This window comes from Euprymna scolopes, chromosome 6, assembly GCF_053919585.1.
Source record: "Euprymna scolopes isolate OS-2025 chromosome 6, ASM5391958v1, whole genome shotgun sequence".
NCBI classification, from domain to species: domain Eukaryota; kingdom Metazoa; phylum Mollusca; class Cephalopoda; order Sepiida; family Sepiolidae; genus Euprymna; species Euprymna scolopes.
In genome coordinates, this window is record NC_136487.1 from 72,302,509 (window position 1) to 72,319,885 (window position 17,377).

Consider the following 17,377-nt stretch of genomic DNA (forward strand, 5'->3'; position numbering starts at 1 on the left):
TTTCCAAGACATTTTTTCTTTTGTATTTTGTTGATCACCTACAAAATTGGAGTAAAAATGAAAAGGATAATGAATAAATTGTTGAAGTTATATATATATATATATATATATATGAAAATTTTTAATTGAAAGCCATATTTAATCTCGGAAGATTTTCCGATGGGTAGCTATTCTATACAGATCCAGGAGATGAAAAGTTTTTGGTGGGTAGCTGTTCTGTATAAATTTCTGACTTCCAAATTTTGTTGGCAAAGAGCAAATGTCTTTCTTGTGTGCACATGAAAAAATTATGTGTGGGTGATTCAATATTTTTATGGAGCAATTCTGGTTTCTGATTAGTTGCTAGCATAACATGGCTCGATTTGATTGGTCAGTTCCTATCAGCAGTGTTTCTAAGTAGAAACTTTCAGTTTTTTAGTCATAAATTTCCATTATATGAAAACTATTGCAACATAAATAATAAAATGAAAGACGTCAGACAGGAATGGTTTCAGAGTTGTGAAGTTCACAGAAGATGACATGCTGCTGAACCATGTGTTATGACTTGGGTGGCCAAACCAAAAAGAAAGATATCTGGTTATATATTCTCCACATTTGATTGAATTATATAATTTTTGATTTCCAGAAATAAGAGTGCATTACCTCATTGATTAGTAATGTTTTAGGGGAGGCAAGTTAAATAGTACTCGTGTAGAATTTGTCTCCTCTTTACTTTTTCTCTTTCATTTTCCAACTTATTATGAACATTTGAACAATGTGAACTTCATCTGATTTTGCTATTTAGGGTACTGTGAGTATCCTGCATTTCGAGGTCAACAACACGAGGCCAGATTTCATATCTACTCTCCATGTCATCTGCTACAAAAGGTTGAAGTGAATCAGGTTGCATTCAAATATATTGCTTTTTCGTTCACTTAAGTTAGATTTTCCTCAGTCTAATATGCTTCCTAATACGTGAATATCCAAGCGAGTTATGGAATTGATGCGTTGCACATGACTAAACCCTCTGAAACGCTGAGTGCATAAGGAATCTCTATAAAAGGCAAAATGCGTGTTTTTATGTCTCGCAAAAACTTCTGACACACGTGACGGATCCTGACCAGATCGGTATCATTTTAAAACTCAATGTAACACTCACCCCATTCATCTAAAAATTCTAGAAACTATTTTTATTAGAGGGAGGGAAGACAAAGGATAGGACAGCTGGAATTCTAAGGACAGATACTACACTTTGATCTTAGCCAAAAGATCAAGTAACCATATTATATAGCGTTATTGTCTACTGAACCTTATCTTCTATTAAAAAACGATGCATAATTTATATTTATCATGTACTACATTGAGACAAGATGTCATATTCCAAAAATCACATTGCTGAACTGCTCATTCCAAAAATCAAGTGAATGAATCTGCATACTGAGTGCTTATTTGTAACATTTCAAAAATCGCGTAAAGATCGAGTCGGCATGTTAACAAAACAAAACATACGGCCATTTTCTTTTTTTGTATTAGTAACAATGATATCCTAACTATTTACTGGGAGGGGTGAGAGAAAAGATAGGACCGCTTGAAGTCGAAGAACACATACTACACTTTGATCTTAGCCAAAAAAAACAAGTAAGCGTACTATGTAGTGTTATTGTCTACCGAAACTTCTCTTCTATTTAAAAAAGATGCATGATTTATATTGTGCACTACATTGAGACAAGATGTCATATTCCAAAAATCACATTTGAAATAAAATCATTATTATTTATAAAGCCATTCTTAGTATTGGGAGGGGATGTTTTTTATATAGTACTGAGTTAAGGATAATGAGGATTAAAGTCAATTGAATGTTGAGACTGATACTACACTAAGGAATTCATGTTAAAGTAATATGAGAATTTTGAAAGTGCTTGTTCAATTTGACAATTTTGAAGGTTCTTGTTTAGTATAGGTCCGATTTGACAATTTTTAAGGTGCTTGTTTAGTACAGCTCCGATTTGACAATTTTGAAAGTGCTTGTGCAGCATAGGTCCAATTTGACAATTTCATCAGTGCTTGTGCAGTATAGGTCCGACTTGACAGTTTTGAAGGTGGTTGTGCAGTATAGGTCTGATTGGAAAAATTATGAAGGTTCTTGTGCAGTATAGGCCCGATTTGACAATTTTGAAGGTGCTTTTGCAGTATAGGTCCGATTTGACAGTTTTGAAGGTGCTTGTGTACTGCAGTCTAAATCCTAATAAATAATTTTGAAAATGCTTTTATAGTATAAATATACATATCCATATATTTTTTATTAGACACTGTGCATATTTTACAGCTAGACATGCCAGGCATGACCTCCTCCTTATTTTCGAGTTACGTTTGTTTCTCTATAGCTTGACATTCTAGGTATGATTGCCTCCTTATTTTCAAGTGACGTTTGTTTCTTTAAAGCAAGACAGCCAGGCATGACCTCCTCCATATTTTTTAGTGACGTTTGTTTCTCTAAAGCTAGACATGACCTCCTCTTTATACAATCATTGTTATAATATGTGAGTGACCTCCCTTGGATGTAGCTTTGTTGTCGAATACCATTAGAATAATATACAATCATTGTTATAATATACAAGTGACCTTCCTTTTGATGTACCTATTTACTATGCCTCCCCACGGGACAGAGTTAGACACCAGGGTCGTTTTTTAACGTGGAGTAGCTCCATTGTCGAATACCATAGAATAATATACAATCATTGATATAATATGAGAGTGACCTCCCTTGGATGTAGCTTTGTTGTCAAATACCATTAGAATAATATACAATCATTGTTATAATATGCGAGTGACCTCTCTTGGGTGTAGCTTGCTCATTATTAGATGGGTGACTACTTGGGAATATAAAATTGTGTATGTAGATATCCAAAGTTAAGCAACAGTGAGCTTGGTCATTATTAGATGGGTTAATACTTCATAATACAGAATCACCAAAGGTAAGCAAAAATGAGCTTGGTTATTATTAGATGGGTGACTACTTGGAAACAGCGAATGCTTTATGTAGATCACCAAAGTTAAGCAACATGGGCGCTGGTCATTAACAGATGGGTAACAACTTTGGAACACTAAATGCTTTATGTAAATCACCAAAGTAAAGCAACATGGAGCCCGGTCATTATTAGATGGGTAACTGCTTTGGGGACACCAAATGCTTTTTGTAGATCACAAAAGTTAAGCAACAATTAGCTTCGTCATTATCACTTTATCAGATGGGTGACTACTTGGGAACACCAAACGCTTCATGTAGATCATCAAAGTTAAGCAACATTGAGCCTGATCATTATGAGATGGTTAATTACTTGGGAACATTAAATACTTCATGTAGATCACTAAAGTTAAGCCACATTGTCTCGGTCATTCTCAGATGAGGGACTACTTGGTAATACCAAATGCTTTATGTAGATCAAAGTTAAGCAATATTGAGCCTGTTAATGTAAAAATTATGAAATGCGACCTATTTGATTATTGTGTTTGAAATAAAATAAACAGCCCAAGCAATGTGTCAAAGTTATTATTTTAGTAAGAGGGGGGCAATAATGTAGGTTAAATCAGGAGAAATGATTGTCAAAATTTGTAACATATTCAAGAATTTTGAAAAATTATGAAATGTAAGTTATATGATTGGTGTGTTTTTAATGAAATAAACAGCCCAGTCTCAATCTTATTGTTTTAGTAAAAGTTAAGCAACCTTGTCTTGGTCATTCACAATTAGGTGACTACTTGGGAATACAAAATGCTTTATGTAGCTTACCAAAGTTAAGCCACGATGAGACTGGCCATTATCAGATGGGTGACTACTTTGGAATACAAAATGTTTATGTAGATAACCAAAGTTAAGCAACAATGAACTGGGTCATTATCAGATGGGTGACTAAGTAGGAATACATAATTCTTTTTTTGTAGATAAGAAAAGTTATGGGCTTGGTGATTATTAGACGGGTAACTACTTGGGATTACCAAATGCTTATTTAAATCACCAAACTTAAACAACAATTAGCTTGATTATTATAGGATGGGTAACTATTTAGGAATACAAAATGCTTTATATCGATCACCAAAGTTAAGCAACTTTGTCGTGATCATTCTAAAACGGGTGACTACTTGGGAATACAAATTTCTGTATGTAGCTTACCAAAGTTAAGCAACAATGAGACTGGCCATTATCAGATGGGTGACTACTTGGGAATACAAAATGCTTTATGTAGATCACTAAAGTTAAGCTACAATAAGCTTTTTCATTATCAGAGGGGTGACTACTAGGGAATACAAAATTCTTTAAGTGGATAACAAAAGTTAAGCAACAATTAGCTTGGTCAATATTTGATGGGTGACAATTGGGTATACTAAATTCTTTATGTAGATCACCAATATAAAGCAACAATAAGTTTGGTCATTATAAGATGGGTGACTACTTGGAAATACAGATTGCTATATATAGATCACAAAAGTTAAGCAACAATTAGCTTCGTCATTATCAGATGGGTGACTACTTGGGAATACAAAATTCTTTATGTAGATTACCAAAGTTAAGCAACAATGACTGTGGTCATTATAAGATGGGTGACTACTTGGGAATGCAATGCGCTAATGCCAAGTGCTTTATGTAGATCACTAAAGTTAAACAACAATGAACTGGGTCATTATCAAATGGGTGACTAGTTAGGAATACATTATGCTTTATGTAGATAATGAAAGTAAAGCAACAATGTGCTTGGTGATTATTAGATGGGTAACTACTTGGGATAACAAAATACTCTTATAGATCACCAAAGTTAAGCAACAATTAGCTTGGTTATTATCGGATGGGTAATTAATTGGGGATAAAACTGCTTGATATAGATCAAAGTTAAGCAACATTGTCTTGGTCATTCTCAAATGAGTGACTACTTGGGAATACAAAATGCTTTATGTAGATCACCAAAGTTAAGCAACCATGAACTTTGTCATTATCAGATAAGTAACTACTTGGGAATATTTCATGTATATTTTTAACAGTATGGTGAGGGATATGAAGACAGTCCTGGAAATCACAGAAACCGTTTACAAGTAAACATGATTATTGATTGGTGTGTTTGTAATGTAAAAATGATGAAATGTGACTTATTTGATTAGTGTTTTTGCAATGAAATAAACAGCCTAATGAATGTGTCCACGTTATGTTTTTAGTAAGAGGAAGGCAATATGTGAGTTAAATCATGAGAAATGATTGTCGAAATTAGTAAAATATTCAAGAATAATGGCAAATTATGAAATGTGAGTTATATGATTGGTGTGTTTTTAATGAAATAAACAGCCCAGATAATGTCTCAAACTTATTATTTTAGTAATAGGAGGCGATAATGTGGGTAAAATCATAAAAATGATGGTAGAAATTAGTAACATATACAAGAATTATGCAATATAATGAAATGTGAGTTACTTTATTGGTGAGTGTGTAATGAAATAAACAGCCCAGACAATGTATGGAAGTTTTTATTTTAGTAAGAGAGGGGTGATAATGTGGGTGAAATCATGAAAAATTCAACGAGATAGACACAAATATACACTAGCAGAATACCCGGAGTAACCCAGGATTGAATAAGATACATGCAAATGTATGCTAGCAGAATACCTGGCATTGTTTGGGATTGAATGAGATTGATTGAAATATATACTAGCAAAATTCCTTGCGTTGCTCAGGATTTAAGGAGATTGATGAAATTTTATGAGGCAGGTTCAAATAAATATTAACAGATTACCTGGCATCGCCTGGGATTGAATAAGATAGGTACAAATACAGAATAGACCAATACTTGGCGTCACTCAGGATTGTATACGATGGCTGCACATATACACTAGCAGAATACCCGGCATTGCTCAAGATTGAATGATATAGGTGAGAAAATATACTAGCAATATCCCTGGCGTCGCCCGGGATTAAAGGATATTGATGGAAATATCTACTAGCAGAATTCCTGGCATTGCCCCGTATTGAATGAGAATAATCACCGTCACTCTGGATTAAATGAGGGTGGTAAAAGATAAAGTTTGTACCAGAAATAGCTTAAACAATTTTCTATCTCAAAATTACTTTATTTGTGAAGTCGATTCCGGATATGGCTAAAACAGTTTACGATCTCAAAATTAGATTAATGCATATATATTGTTGGTTTACTGTGAAAGTTTACTAAATTTGCTCTCGTGATCATAGATCAGTCGTTATAGTGGCAGCGTCGTTAACTAAAGATTACACATTCGAGCCGAGATATCAGATATACTTTTTTTTTAAATTTTAAAGTTTTAATATTGAAAAAGGGTTATTTATGCGATTTTTTTTTTTTTTAAAGTTTTCCATCACGTTCGCTGTTTTTTTTGTTTTTGTTTTTCTGATTTTTTTAAAGAAGTTTTAATATTTAAACGGTTATTTATGCCATTTCTTTTTCATTTGCATCACGTTCGCTGTTTTTTTTTGTATTTGTTTTTCCGATTTAAAAAAAAAGTTATGATATTTAAACAGTGTTATTACGTTCGCTTATTCTTTATTTTCCATTTTTTATTCCCCCCCCTCCCACTTCCCACACCTGGGAAACGCCGGGTACCCCTGCTAGTTTATATATGTAAAAGGTAAAATGTGTGAGTGTGTGTGTGTGTGTGTGTTTGTATGTTTACCAAAAACTTTCAACACACACGACCAACACTACTGACAAAATTGGTATCGTTTGAAAGATCAGTCTCTCGAATGACAAATATCCGAAAATTGGCCAAAAAACGTTAATTCTTTGACCATCCACTGGGCCATTTTTTACAAGAAGGGATCACTTTATATTTTTGTCAACATTTTTGCAAAGTCATCATATGCCTTGCAATGACTAGGCTATTTCGAATGGTGGTGATGTTGTATGTCGCGATGAGACTAAACCGGTGGCTTTTATTCACTTCCTTTTCCTCTTAGCGTTACAGGTTTGAGCCTGGCTGCCAGTTTTTTTTTTTTTGAGCTCACACAGGTACTCACTGCTATTTTCATTTTTCTTAAAGAGTTTTGAAGCTTTTTTTTTTAGGGCTTACCTTACCATAAAACCTCTACACATGGGCAACACTAGGGACTCCCGCTAGTCCATACTAAAACTTTTCTCTTGGTTAACAGAAGTAATGCTTGAACTGCTCCATCTATTCCTCATTCTTGCAATCATTTTAGCATCTGCTTTTATCTATGCTCCATGTAGGGAACAAAACTCAATAGCTTCGTCAGTCAAGTATACTTTGTCCCAGAGTTCTCATCCATCTTTGTTGTCTTACGCTTTTTGCATGTAAACATGTATTCCTCTTTCAACCTGCCAATCCTGGAAAAATTATAACTCTACATTTGTATCACAAGTTGACTTACAGGAACAAATAACCATGTATGAAGTATAGTTGCTATATTTGGGCTAGTGCACCAACCACGAGCTCCTCCCTCTTAGAGTGCAAAAAGGTGATGTCCTTTTCTCCTTACAGCCTCTTTAATGCAGAAAAGACGTTGCAAGCCTATCTCTGCTCTATCGTTATTTTCATGGCAAGTGTTTGACTGAGCTTCAATCTATGATCCCCTCCTCCACAAAATATTCACACCAAACACTCGTCTACCTACAACCACTGTAACAATTTCCTCTACTCTCTATCTGTGCCTAAAACTAAACACAAATTCCATAAACAAAGTTTTTTACTAGAACTGTCAGCTTGTGAAATTCTTTATTGCGGAACTGCTTTTCAGCTGTATACTACATGGTTGTTTTCAAGTTCAATGTAAACAAGTTCTTGTTAAGTTGTCCTCTTAAATGATCAAATTCTACCCAATTTCCACCACTACTCATCGTCACAGTGTTGCTTCGCTGACCATCTGACACTCATTAACCCTTGTTCTCAAGTGGCTTTCAAGTCTTGATAAGCGGTGACTCCCTTAAAAAATCATAAAAACACCAAAAATAAATTAATAGGTCCCACACTGTCTGTAAAGCTCCAGCCCCTGCTGCATGCAGTATTCCATCTTTGTATTTGTTTTACAAGTACTTCATAGTGTGCTCCGATGAACTTACTGCAAGCATACGCCGTCTACAAAAGTGTCCTGACTCGCAGCAATATCCTAGCCTTCCACTGTAGAAGTCCTTAAATGCCATCATTCGACCTTCATGTGCTAAATTCCATTTTTAAAATTTTCACAATTTTGCCTTGATTTTCTTTAGCAAAAAACCGAAATATAAAGTTTTGCATGGGTTCGAATACCCTATATATGAAATTCCATGTCTGTAGACCAAAAACTGACAGAGATGTTTGGTAGGCAAAATTTTTAAACAAATATATATACGCATACATAAATATATATATAAAAAAAAAGTTTGTATTTACTTATTTACCTTTATATGCAAATATTATGCAAGTATAAATCATGTAGAATATCTGCATAAATATAATTACATGTAATAGTTAACTAAAGATCATCATCCCATAAAAAAAACAAAAAAAAACTAATAAGTATTAATTAAAATGAATGTTTAAAAGAATATGCAAATTAGCTAGATGTTTTGCAGACGAATGCACTTCCACAACCAAGATATAACAAAATTGTATTTTCTTTTGGGTACTTGTACAGTTTAGTAAAAAATGAAAATATCGAAAATAGTTTAATTTGTATGTATCGTTATGGAACGAAGTTTTCCGAAAAAAAAAAATTCACTTAATTTCATCAAGTAGTTTTTTTTTTTTCCAGCGAAAAAACATTTGTTATGATACCGAGCCAAAGGTTCGATTTTTAGGAAGAAAAGCTAGTATTAAAGATGGGAAGGGATGTCAGCGCTTTAACTGGAGTTTGGCATTTCTAAAATTCAAACAAATTTTTTTTAAAATCCAAGATGGCTGCCCTCAACACGCTATTATAAAAACGTTTTTCCGCTGTAAAAAAAACAAAAAAACTTCTTGATGAAATTAAGTAAATTTTTTTTTCGAAGAACTCATACATACACAATTTAAACTTTTTTCGGTATTTTCATTTTTAATGTCTTGACTAAACTGTACAAGTACCTTCTTATTAAATAAATAGAAAAAGTGTTTTTGATATGAATATCTATAAACACACACACACACACACACACACACACACACACACACACACACACAAACAGATTTATAGGATTTAAATAAAAATAAATCTCCGCATATTCATTTGAAAATGTCATAAAAGGGAAATAAATCCGCAAACATTTTTTTGAGTTACTTCCCTTGTATTAAACCTTATTTTAGTGTGGGTGTTAAAACAAAACGTGTCTGAAATTCAGTCGGCAACATATTTTGCGCTATTTTGTCAATCTGCAGAGGGAGACAACCCTCATTTACTAAGAGATTCGTTCATTTTTTTCATCTCATAATTTAGGACGCGATATTTTTTAAAAAATCAAAACATTAAAAAAAGAAAGTTGCGACAATTTTTTTTTTAATGTAACAAAGTTAATAACATTAATAATACGAAATGTAGGCTTTACGCGACTATTAAGTGAAAACCAACGAAACTGCGATATTTTCATTAGGTAAAGGTTTTCATGTCTGTATATAAACTTCATTTCAATGGTTGAAGTTCGACAGCTTTTTTTTCTTAATTAAAAAGTAAATGTTATGGTAGAGTTTTTAAGACATTAGCCTTTAACCTTAAAAAAATATCAAGAATGAAAATAAAACAAGGATCAAACTTTTAAAGCTGCGGCGACCTTTTTTTCTTTACTGTAACAAAGCTTATATTATTAATAACACCAACATTTAATTTTTAACATTACAAAAAATGAAAAATGCATATCTCTCTCTCTCTCTCTCTCTCTCTCTCTCTCTCTCTCTCTCTCTCTATATATATATATATATATATATATATATATATATATATATATATATATATATATATATATATATATATATATATATATCTTAGCAAAAGTTCCCGTCATTGACTGGGTTCAAAAACAGCCTACAGAAAATGGACTCTGATTTATGAAAGTATGATAGGTTATGAAAAGGAAGGGTTGTAAATTTGGGTTGAATTTGGGGGTATCAAAACCAAATCAAAATATGATGAAAGTAAAAATAAAATAGATAAACCTCATAATTTATTATACCATACCTGTTCACACTGAAACACTTATCACAATATTCTGTGGATCTATATTAAAAAAACCTTGTTAAACTTTGTGACATATTTCCATTCTATGGAGGTCAGGCGCAAACGAACACCCCATAATTTTATTATACCATATTTCTTCAAACAGAAACATAATTATCAAAGTATACTTACACAGATAGGTATGAAAAGTCTTTATTAAAGTGTGTGACTATTTCCATTCTATGGAGGCCAGGCGCGAACGCAGACCCCACAATTTTATTATACCATCCCTATTTAAATTAAAACATACTTATCAAAGTATTATTATGTACATCTATATAAAAAACACTTGTAAACGTTTTTTTTTAATTTTTAATTTTTTTATTTCCATACTTTGTGGACTAGGCGCGAACTCAGACCCCACAATTTTAATGAACCACTGTCCTGCCAGATCAAACATACCCATACCTGTGTCTCGATACATCTTCTATCATTATATGTAATCAGTTTTTTAAAATAGTCAACCATATAGGAGCGTATCCGTGACCACACACACACACACACACACACACACACACACACACACACACACACACACACACACACATTAAGCTTTATATTATAGATATATATATATATACTAGCAAAAGTTCCCGTCGTTGACTGGGTTCAAAACAGCCTACAGAAAATGGACCCTGATTTATGAAAGTATGATAGGTTATGAAAAGGAAGGGTTGTAAAGAAATAGATTCGAATTTGTGGATATCAAAACCAAAGCAAAATATGATGAAAGTAAAAATAAAATAGATAAACCCCATAATTTATTATACCATACCTGTTCACACTGAAACACTTATCACAATATTCTGTGGATCTATATTAAAAAAATCTTGTTAAACTTTGTGACATATTTCCGTTCTATGGAGGTCAGGCACGAACGAACACCCCATAATTTTATAATACCATACTTCTTCAAACTGAAACATAATTATCAAAGTATACTTACACAGATAGATATGAAATGTCTTTATTAAAGTGTGTGACTATTTCCATTCTATGGAGGCCAGGCGCGAACGCAGACCCCACAGTTTTATTATACCATCCCTATTTAAGTTAAAACATACTTATCAAAGTATTATTATGTACATCTATATCAAAAACACTTGTAAAGGTTTTTTTTTAAATTTTTTATTTCCATACTTTGTGGACCAGGCGCGTACGCAGACCTCACAATTTTAATGAATCTTCATCATGCCAGATCAAACATACCCATTCCTGTGTCTCGATACATCTTCTATCATTATATGTGATCAGTTTTCTATAATAGTCAACCATATAGGAGCCTAATCGTGACCAGACACACACACAGACGTTCAACTTTATATATATATATATATATATATATATATATATATATATATATATATATATATATATATATAAAATGGGTTAAGAAATTCCAACGAAAGAAAAATGTATATTTAAATAAGGGAGTAGTCACCAACAATGTGTATTTTTTAACATTATTTTATTATTCCGTATCTTGGTTTTTCATTGAGAATTATGTTTGGATCATTGTAATAATGTTTTTAAGTCATTGAAATCGTTTTTACGCGCGTTTCAGACGTTCTGTGATGTGTCCTCGTCAGAAATTATTTTCAAATGTGTTGGAGATGTAAAAATGGCGATTTTCGTAGTTAATTTGAAGTTTTTCAAGGGGTGGAGGCTTGTAAGCGTTTATTATTCATTGGCATGCTCAATTTTTATTGCTCTTTTATTCGGCTTGTGAAGGAGACCGTTGACCTGGCTGTAGTCACTATCTCTTTCTCCTAATGTTTTTTTCTTTTCCTTTAGGGTGGGGTAGGGTGTGTCTCAGTGTGTGTGTGTGTGTGTGTGTGTGTGTGTGTGTGTATAGCTATGTTATATATCATTTGAAGCACTTTTGTCTTCTATTTTGAAAAAGAGAGGTACCTTTCTCTCGAAATTAATCAAAGTTCCACATCACCCAATACCATACACCGGACATACCAGCAACTTGGTAATAAATAATTATACATTGAAGTGAAAAATGATAGTCGAATAAAGGTTAGACACTCCTCTATTCAGCCATACTCGTCTATATCTGTTTGTTTTTCTTTTTTTACTTCATCTTTTCCGGTCTTCCTCTGCATTGTTTTTGGCTTTAATATATATATATATATATATATATATATATATATATATATATATATATATATATATATATATATATATATATATATATCAGTGAATCAATTCAGAAATCATATATAAAAGTAACATGTTCGAAAACGATATTGTTTTTGCACCAATCTAATATATACAGTAGCTTGACAAAAAGGTTCTGATGAAATTTTTAATTTTGATTTCAAATGATGTATTTTCAAATAAGTTTTCTTTACTTCGTATATCATACTAAAAGAGCCTTTTTCGCTCCATCTAGTCGTTTAAATTACAATAGTTTTAAAGCAATTATGTCTTCTTTTCATAATGTTGACTACAAGATGAAAAAAAGCAAAGTCGCACAATTTTCGTATTTTAATTCAAGCTAGACTTAAAAGTTGCTGAAACAGCTTGCGATATCAACGTATGCACAGTAAAATGGTAGTTTAAGAAATTTTGTGGCGGCGACGAGAGTCTTGAAGATGATGAGTATAGTGGTTGGCCATCGGATGTTGAAAACGATAAATTAAGAGCCTTAATGGAAGCTAATCCATGCAGAATTGTCCGAGAACTTGCTTCTGAATTAGACGTAATGTATACAACGATTTGCAACCACTTGAGAGAGATTGGAAAGACAAAAAAACTTGACAAATGAGTACCTCAAGAATTGAATAATAAATATCTTTTATGCAACAAGAACGACCCGTTTCTCGACCAGGTTGTGACTTGTGATAAAAAGTAGTTTTTTTACGACGACTGACGACAATGATTAGACGCCGATGAAGCTCCACGACACTTCACGAAGCCAAAGTTGCACCAAAAGAAGGTCATGCTGACAGTTTGGTGGTCTACGACTGGTCTCATCCATTGCAGTTTTTTGAATGCAAGCGAAACTATTACGGCAGAGAAGTACTGTCAACAAATGGATGAAATGTATCAGAAACTTTGACAACAACACCCAGCATGAATCAACAGAAAAGGCCCAATTCCCCTCCACAATAACGCCCGATTGCACATTGTCAACCTGACTCTGCAGGAACGAATTGTGCTACGAAACTCTGCGTCATCCACCATACTTTCCAGATCTCTCACCTATTGACTACCAATTTTTCAAGCATCTCAAGAACTTTCTGCATGAGAAATGCTTCAAAAACCGAAGCGATATCAAAAACGCCTTCACTGACTTCATCGCCATCAGAATGCAAGATTTTTACGTTACTGGCATAAATGCACTTGTTTTGCGTCGGCAAAAGTGTGTTGATTCTGATGGTGCTTATTTCGATCAATAGATTTTTTTTTACTGAGTCAAGACATGTTCATCAGAATTTAAAAGTAAAAAAATCGCAAGAATTTTCTTATCAACTTGATACTTGATATATATATGCTCCTCACCTTGAGTTGAGCATATTGAGAAGTGAAACACGAATTACCATTAGCATATAAGCGACGCTCTTTGTGTAAACAAATCGAGCGGAGGTATTTCGGACGATATCAAAACATCGTTAAACTCACTACTCGTTCAAGCAGCTGCCAATAGCGTAATGGTTAGGAGCCTTGACTGCCGTACAAACGATCGGGTTTCAATCCGGGCTTGAGGTAGTTGCCTGCCTAGCCGCACTGATGAGCTGTGAAACAGCGAAACAGTACTGTATGTGGATGACTAAATATATTTTCTTATAATATATACCAATACTTATTTAAGAAGCTCAATGTAATTACAGAGCAATATAGTGAATAAATGATAAAAAATTATATTCCAAAATTCATGATGTTGACCATGAAAGCTTATCAATAAAATAGATGAATAATGAGGTCGCAACCAGAAAAGAAAAAACAACCATAAAGACCTAAGATAGGGGGGGGGGAAGTATGTAATCTTGACTCTTGTTTCAATATCGCCCCTTTTTTGGTCTGATGAAGTGGTCTCTTTGAATTGGAATTCCACTGAAACATGTATGCACATATGTTACCGATAATGTTTGTATAATAAATAGACTATATACCAGCTCTGTCCTCCATTGAGCACTCTTTAATAATCACACGGGTTTCATTTGATTTACATCTAGAGAAACCAATCTATACAACCATTATATATATATATATATATATATATATATATATATATATATATATATATATATATATATATATATATAGTTAACATGAACTTAAAACTAATAATTCTTTCAAAAGTAATCAATACTTATATATAAATAACATATATATATATTATATAAATAACATTATATAAATATTCCAAGGATTCCCCAGAAAAATGTTGTTCCTTTCGCTTTCTCGAGGGCCTTCTGTGAAAATTTTATTTTTATTTTCTGACTGCAAAATTCATTTGAGATTCACGTGAAGTATTGACGAAATATGAAAATGTTGAAACGTTGATCAAACCGTTTAATATACACAGGGTGTTTATTTATTTGCTTCCCCACTGAGCAAATTGGCACATTTTTTAATGTTGGGAGGAAAAACCAGCTCCCCCAAGGGGGCACTCTGGCAGGGTCCGAAATTAGCAATTGTCTGATATGAAGGGTTTCCCCCACATTGACCAGAACTGATTACTTCCTTTTCCACTCCTGGCCCGAAGGCCAAGGCTTGTTGGCCTAGAAAAGACGAAATGATTCCATTTCCATTTGATGAAAACCGTTTTTTTTGTTGCAGACTATCTACTAGTTGGTTAGTTGTGTACAAATCCCAACAGCGATAGACGCCTTCTATCATGTCTCAAAGTGACACAATATTCAGAGATGCACTGCTGTACAACTCATGCTCTCTACCAACAGGACCATTGCCAGCACCCTCAAATTGCAAATCTGGACGGTTCAACGCTTGAAGGCACAGCTCAATGAAGTTTCCGGCAACAGTTATGGTCTTTGGTGTGATTTCAAGCGAGGGCTACATCATGCCAACTCACATTCGAAGTCGGCTTGAAAGTCAAGACCAAAGTGTACCTGGATGTGCTGAAGAGCGTGGTGATCTCTGGTGTAATCAAGTGGCCGCTGGTAAACCCTGGATGTGGCAGCAGGACCGGCGGTTTCAGAAGTGCTACGACTTTGTATTCTCTCACTGGCTCTTTCTTCCCCCGACCTGAACCTGTTAGACTAATTCGTGTGGTCATACGTCGAGATCATCACCAACATGACCTCCCACTACACCAAAGCAAGCCTGATCGCCGCCATTCGCCAAGTATTCGCCGAGCTCCCGCCGGCGCTTGTGGAAAATGCATACTCCCAGTTCCGGACACATATCGAAGTGGTGATTAAGGCTGAAGGCGGCTGCATTGAATAGATGTCAATTCTACTACATAATCAAGTTACCTGAATCGATTTTTTCAATAAACTTTTTAAAATGAAGTTGTACTGTTGTTTTCTTTAGGGTGAAATATATATGTATATGGTAATCTTGACACTAGTAGGTTGAAGAGAAAACATAGCCACCGAAGCTGACGTCACCTGGAAAATGAAAAATGCGAAATCCGGATGCATGAAACAAAATACGTTATAATAGTTTTTGCCGCAAACAAAAAAAAAATTTTTTTGCGTCGTTTCTTTTTCCGACTTTTTTCTTTACCGAAATCTTTTGAAAGAATCTTGTAGATTTAACGAGAATTCAAATAAAACAATAAATTAAAAAAAAAAAAAAACTAAAATAGAATAATTAAAAAACTACTTGTAACTTTGTTTTTTATCAATAAAAAATATCCATATGGAGGTATAGTACTAGAAAGATATATATATATATATATATATATATATATATATATATATATATATATATATACTAGACTACCTGTGACCCGTTGGGCCAGTATGTTATATTAGCTTGTAACGTAAAGGAAATAGTTTTCTTTTGACATAACAGAAACATTTCTATGAAAGTATATTAAAATGAAAAATCACGGACGGATCACTCAAACATGAAAAAAAAAAAAACTCCTCCCTATTCGTGTAAAGTTACCTATTTTTCCGAATAATCGCTCAAAAATCGAAAATTAAACATGATTTTTCTACGAATCGAACGCCGACGAAAGTCATTTAGCAGCAAAAACGCACATGAACCTACCGATCAGAAATATAAGAATGAAAAACCCATATTGGAATCCTTCAACCGAGTTATAGAAACTTAAAATCTATAAAATAAAAAAAAATAATTAATAAAAGCTGAGGCAAAAAATACAACCTAAGTAAATAAAATAAAATAAAACTAATATTGAAACAGATTAGTAAATGTGTCAACAAATTCACCGTTCTCACACAACTATTTTGTATCTAGAAATGAAAATAAAAAATACAAAAAGAAGGAGGGAAGGAAGGAAGGAAGGAAGGAAAAGGGACGGATAGAGAGTTGTAGTAGTAGTAGTAGTAGTAGTAGTAGTCTTGGCTTTACTACAATAGTTCTTATGTTTGTCAACGGGTTAAAGTTGTTTAAATGTAAGAAAATAACGACAGTATAGTTGTAATAAAGAATAGTTACAAAACACCCCACTCTTCCCATGTTAAATAATAATTTCGAAATAATAACGTTAATATTTCAGTGTGCAGGTTAAAATCTGCAAAAGAAGCGATTTGTGTTTATTTGTTTACGTTGTTATGGGTTAATGTTTATGCGCGCATGTTGTAAGCCGGAAAGTGGGTTACATCACTCGTTACAAAGTCATTTGAGTTCTATAATTACACACACACACACACACACACACACACACACACACACACACACACACACACACACACACACACACACACACATATATATATATCAAGCGGCAATTTAAATCAGAATTCTTGTGAATTATTATTTTAATTATTTTAAATTATTAGTCAATACTCAAATTTTTATCTAGTTTATTTCAATACAAGTTGAAACTAATTTTGAAATACGAAAACGAGCACACATATCCCAAAATACGAAACTATTAAACTAATGCTGACAAACGTTTGTAACCTCAAGACTAATTCTAATAACCACGTACTTAATCGAAAGCAACAAGTCTTGTAAATGATGCTTATGACAATGATTTTATGCGATTTTTAAATCCTATTCTGTTTCAGATATCCAGATTTCGAATTTTTC